Raw genomic sequence first — 10,546 nt, 5'->3', positions numbered from 1 at the left:
GGTACCCCTTTCTTGGATGAGACAGAACCCTTGACGGGCCGTTCGCAGATTTTTGCCCGGCCTGTGTTTAAGGAGGCGGCCGGTACCTCCCTCCTTGGATGACCAACAACCCTTGACGGGCCATTCGCAGATTTTTGCCCGGCCTGTGTTTAAGGAGGCGGCCGGTACCTCCCTCCTTGGATGACCTTCTACCCTTGACGGGCCATTCGCAGATTTTTGCCCGGCCTGTGTTTAAGGAGGCGGCCGGTACCTCCCTCCTTGGATGACCTTCTACCCTTGACGGGCCATTCGCAGATTTTTGCCCGGCCTGTGTTTAAGGAGGCGGCCGGTACCTCCCTCCTTGGATGACCCACTACCCTTGACGGGCCCATTCGCAGATTTTTGCCCGGCCTGTGTTTAGGGAGGCGACCGGTCCTCCGTAGCTTGATCGGATTTCCCTTCCGGCCTGTGTTTAAGGAGGCGGCCGGTCCTCCGTAGCTTGATCGGATTTCCCTTCCAGCCTGTGTTTAAGGAGGCGGCTGGTCCTCCCCGGTCGGTTGCCAAGCGACCGGGACCCGCAAGTGGGCAGGAACCGTCCACCCAACGCCGGCGAGCCGGGGCCGGTGGCGGCCCTACCAAGGCGGGTCTAACTTCAGGCGGTGCAAACGGGGGAGGGGGGTAAGGACGGCTGCCGGGAGCAGACAGCCGTCCCCGGGAGGGGGTAGTAGCTTCGCGGCGGCCGCCGGGAGCAGACGGCCGTCCGCGGATTCTGCCAATGCCTGTAGGACTTTGAATATTTCACAGCCGTGCTGTGGCACTTAGAAAATTTTTCAGAGATGTGGCACTTAGAAAGTTTTTCAGAGATGTGGCACTTAGAAAGTTTTTCAGAGATGTGGCACTTAGAAAGTTTTTGAGAGATGTGGCACTTTGAAAATTTTTGAGAGATGTGGCACTTTGAAAATTTTTGAGAAATGTGGCACTTTGAAAATTTTCTCTCTCTCTCTGGAAGTGCCGTGCCTTCTTCAGTTCTGCTATCCGAGCAGGGGACGCTTGCTGGCGGCCGTTACCAGCGCTCGGACCAGGCCCAATTGATTTGCATGGAAAACAATTGCGTCCCCCATGCTCGTTCTGACTATATTTTGCGAAAGGGGGGTAAAGTGATGAGTACACTAAGTGGGGGGACCAACCCATGTACTCTAGAAAAAGTACATGGGTTGACAAAAGACCAGTTGGTAATGCACCCCTGGTACCCAAACCCCTGGTACCTTTAGGCACTTAGAAAAAATTTCGCCCAAATTTGGAGGTCGCTCCAGGGGAAGAGGCCGAATTTTCGCCTATTACGGCCGACCGCGGGAACCAGCCGAGGCGGACGCTTTTCGGCGCAAGAGCCGTTGGCACTTGGAAAATATTCGCTAAACTTCAAAGGACCTCCAGGGGAAGAGGCCGAATTGTCACTTTTTCTGGCCGACATCGGGAACCAGCCGAGTCGGACGATTTACGGCGGAGCAGCCGTTGGCACTTAGAAAATATTCGCCAAACTCGGCCGGACTTCCAGGGGAAGAGGCCGAATTGTCACTTGTTCTGCCCGACATCGGGAACCAGCCGAGTCGGACACTTTAAGGCGGAGCAGCCGTTGGCACTTAGAAAATATTCGCCAAACTTGAACGGACCTCCAGGGGAAGAGGCCGAATTTTCACCTGTTCTGGCCGAAATCGGGAACCAGCCGAGTCGGACGCTTTAAGGCGGAGCAGCCGTTGGCACTTAGAAAATATTCGTTAAACTTGAAAGGACCTCCAGGGGAAGAGGCCGAATTGTCACTTGTTCTGGCCGACATCGGGAACCAGCCGAGTCGGACGCTTTAAGGCGGAGCAGCCGTTGGCACTTAGAAAATATTCGTTAAACTTGAAAAGACCTCCAGGGGAAGAGGCCGAATTGTCACTTGTTCTGGCCGACATCGGGAACCAGCCGAGTCGGGCCCTTTAAGGCTGAGCAGCCGTTGGCACTTAGGAAATATTTGCCTTAACTCGGCCGGACTTCCAGGGGAAGAGGCCGGATTTTCACTTGTTCTGGCCGACATCGGGAACCAGCCGAGTCGGACACTTAAAGGCTGAGCAGCCGTTGGCACTTAGGAAATATTTGCCTTAACTCGGCCGGACTTCCAGGGGAAGAGGCCGATTTTTCACTTGTTCTGGCCGACATCGGGAACCAGCCGAGTCGGACGCTTTACGGCGGAGCAGCCGTTGGCACTTAGAAAATATTCGCCAAACTTGGCCGCACTTCCAGGGGAAGAGGCCAAATTTTCACTTGTTCTGGCCGACCGGGTGAACCGGCCGAGGCGGACACTTTACGGCGGAGCAGCCGTTGGCACTTAGGAAATATTCGCCAAAATGTTCCGGACCTCCAGGGGAAGAGGCCAAATTTTCACTTGTTCTGGCCGACCGGGTGAACCGGCCGAGGCGGACACTTTACGGCGGAGCAGCCGTTGGCACTTAGGAAATATTCGCCAAAATGTTCCGGACCTCCAGGGGAAGAGGCCGAATTTTCACTTGTTCTGGCCGACCGGGGGAACCAGCCGAGGCGGACACTTTACGGCGGAGCAGCCGTTGGCACAGGAAATATTCGCCAAAATGTTCCGGACCTCCAGGGGAAGAGGCCGAATTTTCGCTCGTTCGGGCCGACCGGGAGAACCAGCCGAGGCGGACACTTTACGGCGGTTGAGCCGTTGGCACTTAGAAATTATTCAGACTTCCATCAAACACACATCGGCCTTTTGCCGTCACTGCCCGGGATGGGCACCGTGGTAGCTCGGACAGTTCGCGTGACAGCTTCCGCTGGCACTTAGACAATTTTTAAAATGAAAATAAACAGTTCTGCACATACGTGCCGACTATATTTTGCGAAATGGGGGTAAAGTGATGAGTACACTAAGTGGGGGGACCAAGTACATAAAGCCCACCCCTGGTACCTCAGAGAGGCCGAATTGACACATTTTGTGTCCGACCGCGGGAACCAGCCGAGGCGGACGCTTTTCGGCGCAAGAGCCGTTGGCACTTAGAAAATATTCGTTAATCTTGAACGGACCTCCAGGGGAAGAGGCCGAATTTTCACTTGTTCTGGCCGACATCGGGAACCAGCCGAGGCGGACGCTTTTCGGCGCAAGAGCCGTTGGCACTTAGAAAATATTCGTTAATCGTGAACGGACCTCCAGGGGAAGAGGCCGAATTTTCACTTGTTCTGGCCGACATCGGGAACCAGCCGAGGCGGACGCTTTTCGGCGCAAGAGCCGTTGGCACTTAGAAAATATTCGTTAATCTTGAACGGACCTCCAGGGGAAGAGGCCGAATTTTCACTTGTTCTGGCCGACATCGGGAACCAGCCGAAGCGGACGCTTTACGGCGGAGCAGCCGTTGGCACTTAGAAAATATTCGTTAATCTTGAACGGACCTCCAGGGGAAGAGGCCGAATTTTCACTTGTTCTGGCCGACATCGGGAACCAGCCGAGTCGGACGCTTTTCGGCGCAAGAGCCGTTGGCACTTAGAAAATATTCGTTAATCTTGAACGGACCTCCAGGGGAAGAGGCCGAATTTTCACTTGTTCTGGCCGACATCGGGAACCAGCCGAGTCGGACTCTTTACGGCGGAACAGCCGTTGGCACTTAGGAAATATTCGCCGAACTCGGCCGGACTTCCAGGGGAAGAGGCCGAATTTTCACTTGTTCTGGCCGACATCGGGAACCAGCCGAGTCGGACTCTTTACGGCGGAGCAGCCGTTGGCACTTAGGAAATATTTGCCAAAATGTTCCGGACCTCCAGGGGAAGAGGCCGAATATTCACTTGTTCTGGCCGACATCGGGAACCAGCCGAGTCGGACACTTTACGGCGGAGCAGCCGTTGGCACTTAGGAAATATTCGCCAAACTTGGCCGGACTTCCAGGGGAAGAGGCCGAATGTCCACTTGTTCTGGCCGACATCGGGAACCAGCCGAGTCGGACGCTTTACGGCGGAGCAGCCGTTGGCACTTAGGAAATATTTGCCTTAACTCGGCCGGACTTCCAGGGGAAGAGGCCGAATTTTCACTTGTTCTGGCCGATATCGGGAACCAGCCGAGTCGGACTCTTTACGGCGGAACAGCCGTTGGCACTTAGGAAATATTCGCCTTAAGTCGGCCGGACTTCCAGGGGAAGAGGCCGATTTTTCACTTGTTCTGGCCGACCGGGGGAACCAGCCGAGTCGGACACTTTACGGCGGAGCAGCCGTTGGCACTTAGGAAATATTCGCCAAAATGTTCCGGACCTCCAGGGGAAGAGGCCAAATTTTCACTTGTTCTGGCCGACCGGGTGAACCGGCCGAGGCGGACACTTTACGGCGGAGCAGCCGTTGGCACTTAGGAAATATTCGCCAAAATGTTCCGGACCTCCAGGGGAAGAGGCCGAATTTTCACTTGTTCTGGCCGACCGGGGGAACCAGCCGAGGCGGACACTTTACGGCGGAGCAGCCGTTGGCACTTAGGAAATATTCGCCAAAATGTTCCGGACCTCCAGGGAAAGAGGCCGAATTTTCACTCGTTCTGGCCGACCGGGGGAACCGGCCGAGGCGGACACTTTACGGCGGTTGAGCCGTTGGCACTTAGAAATTATTCAGACTTCCATAAACACACATCGGCCTTTTGCCGTCACTGCCCGGGATGGGCACCGTGGTAGCTCGGACAGTTCGTTTGACAGCTTCCGCTGGCACTTAGACAATTTTTAAAATGAAAATAAACAGTTCTGCACATACGTGCCGACTATATTTTGCGAAAGGGGGGTAAAGTGATGAGTACACTAAGTGGGGGGACCAAGTACATAAAGCCTACCCCTGGTACCTCAGAGAGGCCGAATTGACACATTTTGTGTCCGACCGCGGGAACCAGCCGAGGCGGACGCTTTTCGGCGCAAGAGCCGTTGGCACTTAGAAAATATTCGCTAAACTTCAAAGGACCTCCAGGGGAAGAGGCCGAATTGTCACTTTTTCTGGCCGACATCGGGAACCAGCCGAGTCGGACACCTTACGGCGGAAGAGCCGATGGCACTTAGAAAATATTCGTTAAACTTCAACTGACCTCCAGGGGAAGAGGCCGATTTTTCACTTGTTCTGGCCGACATCGGGAACCAGCCGAGTCGGACGCTTTTCGGCGCAAGAGCCGTTGGCACTTAGAAAATATTCGTTAATCTTGAACGGACCTCCAGGGGAAGAGGCCGAATTTCCACTTATTCTGGCCGACATCGGGAACCAGCCGAGTCGGACGCTTTACGGCGGAGCAGCCGTTGGCACTTAGAAAATATTCGTTAATCTTGAACGGACCTCCAGGGGAAGAGGCCGAATTTTCACTTGTTCTGGCCGACATCGGGAACCAGCCGAGTCGGACGCTTTACGGCGGAGCAGCCGTTGGCACTTTGAAAATATTCGTTAAACTTCAACTGACCTCCAGGGGAAGAGGCCGAATTTCCACTTGTTCTGGCCGACATCGGGAACCAGCCGAGTCAGACGCTTTACGGCGGAAGAGCCGATGGCACTTAGAAAATATTCGTTAAACTTGACAGGACCTCCAGGGGAAGAGGCCGAATTTTCGCTCGTTCAGGCCGACCGGAGGAACCGGCCGAGTCGGACACCTTACGGCGGAAGAGCCGATGGCACTTAGAAAATATTCGCCAAAATGTTCCGGACCTCCAGGGGAAGAGGCCGAATTTTCACTTGTTCAGGCCGACCGGAGGAACCGGCCGAGTCGGACACCTTACGGCGGAAGAGCCGATGGCACTTAGAAAATATTCGTTAAACTTGACAGGACCTCCAGGGGAAGAGGCCGAATTTTCGCTCGTTCGGGCCGACCGGAGGAACCGGCCGAGTCGGACACCTTACGGCGGAAGAGCCGATGGCACTTAGAAAATATTCGCCAAAATGTTCCGGACCTCCAGGGGAAGAGGCCGAATTTTCGCTCGTTCGGGCCGACCGGAGGAACCAGCCGGGTCGGACACGTTACGGCGCAACAGCCGTTGGCACTTTGAAAATATTCGCCAAAATGTTCCGGACCTCCAGGGGAAGAGGCCGTATTTTCGCTCGTTCGGGCCGACCGGAGGAACCGGCCGGGTCGGACACGTTACGGCGCAACAGCCGTTAGCACTTAGAAATTATTCGTTAAACTTGAACGGACCTCCAGGGTTAAGAGGCCGAATTTTCGCTCGTTCGGGCCGACCGGAGGAACCAGCCGGGTCGGACACTTTACGGCCCAACAGCCGTTGGCACTTTGAAAATATTCGCCAAAGTCGTCCGGACCTCCAGGGGAAGAGGCCGAATTTTCGCTCGTTCGGGCCGACCGAAGGAACCAGCCGGGTCGGACACTTTACGGCGGAACGGCCGTTGGCACTTTGAAAATATTCGCCAAAATGTTCCGGACCTCCAGGGGAAGAGGCCGAATTTTCGCTCGTTCGGGCCGACCGGAGGAACCGGCCGGGTCGGACACGTTACGGCGCAACAGCCGTTGGCACTTTGAAAATATTCGCCAAAATGTTCCGGACCTCCAGGGGAAGAGGCCGAATTTTCGCTCGTTCGGGCCGACCGGAGGAACCAGCCGGGTCGGACACGTTACGGCGGAACAGCCGTTGGCACTTTGAAAATATTCGCCAAATGTTCCGGACCTCCAGGGGAAGAGGCCGAATTTTCGCTCGTTCGGGCCGACCGGGAGAACCAGCCGAGGCGGACACTTTACGGCGGTTGAGCCGTTGGCACTTAGAAATTATTCAGACTTCCATCAAACACACATCGGCCTTTTGCCGTCACTGCCCGGGATGGGCACCGTGGTAGCTCGGACAGTTCGTGTGACAGCTTCCGCTGGCACTTAGAAAATTTTTAAAATGAAAATAAACAGTTCTGCACATACGTGCCGACTATATTTTGCGAAAGGGGGGTAAAGTGATGAGTACACTAACTGGGGGGACCAAGTACATAAAGCCTACCCCTGGTACCTCAGAGAGGCCGAATTTTCGAATTCTGAGGCCGAGCTGGGGAACCAGACGAGGCGGACACTTTTCCGAGCGAGAGCCGATGGCACTTAGAAAATTTTCGGCTAAGTCGGCAGGACTTCCAGAGCGAGAGGCCGAATATTCGTCATCTGTGGCCGACCGGGGAACCAGCGAAGGCGGATAGGCGGTCACGGAGGTCCCGCCGGCTGGTCCGCGGGCCAATTTGGGTCCCGTAATTTAGCGGTCGCGGTCCGGAATCCACGCCGAGCGGGGAACCAGCGGAGGCGGATAGGCGGTCACGGAGGTCCCGCCGGCTGGTCCGCGGGCCAATTGGGGTCCCGTAAGTTAGCGGTCGCGGCCCGGAATTCGCGCCGGCCGGGGAACCAGCGCAGGCGGATAGGCGGTCACGGAGGTCCCGCCGGCTGGTCCGCGGGCCAATCGGGGTCCCGTAAGTTAGCGGTCGCGGCCCGGAATTCGCGCCGGCCGGGGAACCAGCGCAGGCGGATAGGCGGTCACGGAGGTCCCGCCGGCTGGTCCGCGGGCCAATCGGGGTCCCGTAAGTTAGCGGTCGCGGCCCGGAATTCGCGCCGGCCGGGGAACCAGCGCAGGCGGATAGGCGGTCACGGAGGTCCCGCCGGCTGGTCCGCGGGCCAATCGGGGTCCCGTAAGTTAGCGGTCGCGGCCCGGAATTCGCGCCGGCCCGCAGCCACCGCCAGGCGGATAGGCTGTCACGGAGGTCCCGCCGGCCGGTCCGCGGGGGGAACTGCGCCCTCTGGCGGACACGCCATTGTAAATGAATGGGGTTTGGCACTTAGTGCATTTTTCGCCGAAGCCGACGAGCGCTCCGGGCGAGGAGGCCGGATTCTCGCCATCCGTGGCCGGCCGGGGAACCGGCCAAGGCGGCTAGGCGGTCACGGGGGTCCCGCCGGCTGGTCCGCGGGCCAATTGGGGTCCCGTAAGTTAGCGGTCGCGGCCCGGAATCCGCGCCGGCCAGCAGCCACCGGGAGGCGGATAGGCTGTCACGGAGGTCCCGCCGGCTGGTCCGCGGGCCATTTAGGGTCCCGCGAGTGAGCGGTCGCGGTCCGGAATCCAGGCCGGCCAGGAGGCACCGCCAGGCGGATAGGCGGTCACGGAGGTCCCGCCAGCTGGTCCGCGGGCCATTTATGGTCCCGTAAGTTAGCGGTCGCGGCCCGGAATGCACGCCGGCCAGGAGGCACCGCCAGGCGGGTAGGCTGTCACGGAGGTCCCGCCGGCCGGTCCGCGGGCCAATTACCTCCAGCCGAGCGGATATGAACTTTATTAGCACCTTCTACGAGATGGCGGAGCCTTATTCGACAACCAGCACCTCGGCTTAGCATTTTCCACGGCCCGCTGATCTTCCAGAAGACGTCCAGCCGGTTTCCTCCTCACATTTTAAGCCGGCCGAGGCTTCCGGCACCCCGGCTAAGCTTTCTCCACGGCCCGCTGAGCTTCCAGGGGACCTCCGGCCGGTTCTCCCGGTGCCTCGCGCCTCGCTTTGTGAGCCGGCCGAGGCTTCCAGCACCTCGGCTGAGCGTTTCCCACGGCCCGCTGAGCTTCCAGGGGACCTCCAGCCGGTTCTCCCGGTGCCTCGCGCCTCGCTTTGTGAGCCGGCCGAGGCTTCCAGCACCTCGGCTGAGCGTTTCCCACGGCCCGCTGAGCTTCCAGGGTACCTCCAGCCGGTTCTCCCGGTGCCTCGCGCCTCGCTTTGAGAGCCGGCCGAGGCTTCCAGCACCTCGGCTGAGCGTTTTCGGCGGCCCGTTGCTCTCCCGGAGGTCGCAACGGGGAGTTACCTCCCTCTCGCGGACACGGCGAGTAAATACACCGCCTCTCGCACTTGGCGCACACTCACTCGCATTGCTACGCCTCCCGTGGCACTTTAAGCGGCCGAACGGCGGGAGTAACTACGACTCTCTTAAGGTAGGCTCACTTGACTATTTATTCATGTATTTATTTATTTTTGACGGTTCGCGGAGGCGATGACGCTCCGCGCGGGTAAACGGCGGGAGTAACTGTGACTCTCTTAAGGTAGGCTCACTTGACATCTATTTATTTATGTATTTATTTATTTTTGACGGTTCGCGGAGGCGATGACGCTCCGCGCGGGTAAACGGCGGGAGTAACTGTGACTCTCTTAAGGTAGGCTCACTTGACATCTGTTTATTTATGTATTTGTTTATTTTTGACGGTTCGCGGAGGCGATGACGCTCCGCGCGGGTAAACGGCGGGAGTAACTGTGACTCTCTTAAGGTAGGCTCACTTGACATCTATTTATTTATGTATTTATTTATTTTTGACGGTTCGCGGAGGCGATGACGCTCCGCGCGGGTAAACGGCGGGAGTAACTGTGACTCTCTTAAGGTAGGCTCACTTGACATTTATTTTGGCGGTTCGCGGAGGCGCCGGGAGGCCGTGCGCGCGCGCGCAGAGCGGCCGAATAACGCTCCGCCGGCCCCGGGTGATTACCGAGAGGCTCCCCGGCCTCGCGGAGCTCCGACGCTCCTCCGCGGGACCTCCGGCGGCCGGCGCGCTCGCGCACCACCCCCCGGCACCGCCGGGAGGCCGTGCGCGCGCGCGCAGAGCGGCCGAATAACGCTCCGCCGGCCCCGGGTGATTACCGAGAGGCTCCCCGGCCTCGCGGAGCTCCGACGCTCCTCCGCGGGACCTCCGGCGGCCGGCGCGCTCGCGCACCACCCCCCGGCACCGCCGGGAGGCCGTGCGCGCGCGCGCAGAGCGGCCGAATAACGCTCCGCCGGCCCCGGGTGATTACCGAGAGGCTCCCCGGCCTCGCGGAGCTCCGACGCTCCTCCGCGGGACCTCCGGCGGCCGGCGCGCTCGCGCACCACCCCCCGGCACCGCCGGGAGGCCGTGCGCGCGCGCGCAGAGCGGCCGAATAACGCTCCGCCGGCCCCGGGTGATTACCGAGAGGCTCCCCGGCCTCGCGGAGCTCCGACGCTCCTCCGCGGGACCTCCGGCGGCCGGCGCGCTCGCGCACCACCCCCCGGTGCTCCGGCGGCCCCGGGTGACGACTAAGAGGCTCCCCGGCCGGCCTCGCGGAGCTCCGGCGCTCCTCCGCGGGACTTCCAGCGGCCGGCGCGCTCACGCACCACCCCCCGGCACCACCCGGGAGGCCGTGCTCGCGCGCCAAGTGGCCGAAAATAGCTCCAAGCCCAGCGGATCGGCTGCTTGGAAGCACCGCGCCGTCCGGCTCCACCTGGTACCTCGCACGGCTCTCATCTCCCCCCCGCACGGACTTCCGAGCGCTCGGGGAGACGCTCGGAAGCTGCCGGTGCCGCCGCGGCGGGGAATTGCCTCCCTCTGGCGGACGCGGCGAGTAAAAACACCACCTCTCGCACTTTGCGCACACTTACTTGCGTGGGTCCGCTTCCGATGACACTTTGAGCGGCCAAACGGCGGGAGTAACTACGACTCTCTTAAGGTAGGCTCACTTGACATTTATTTATGTATTTATTTATTTTTGACGGTTCGCGGAGGCGATGACGCTCCGCGCGGGTAAACGGCGGGAGTAACTGTGACTCTCTTAAGGTAGCCTG

This window comes from Syngnathus scovelli, unplaced genomic scaffold (genome assembly GCF_024217435.2).
Source record: "Syngnathus scovelli strain Florida unplaced genomic scaffold, RoL_Ssco_1.2 HiC_scaffold_34, whole genome shotgun sequence".
NCBI classification, from domain to species: Eukaryota; Metazoa; Chordata; class Actinopteri; order Syngnathiformes; family Syngnathidae; genus Syngnathus; species Syngnathus scovelli.
The sequence above is the reverse complement of the archived record's forward strand: the minus strand, read 5'-3'. Positions refer to the sequence as shown.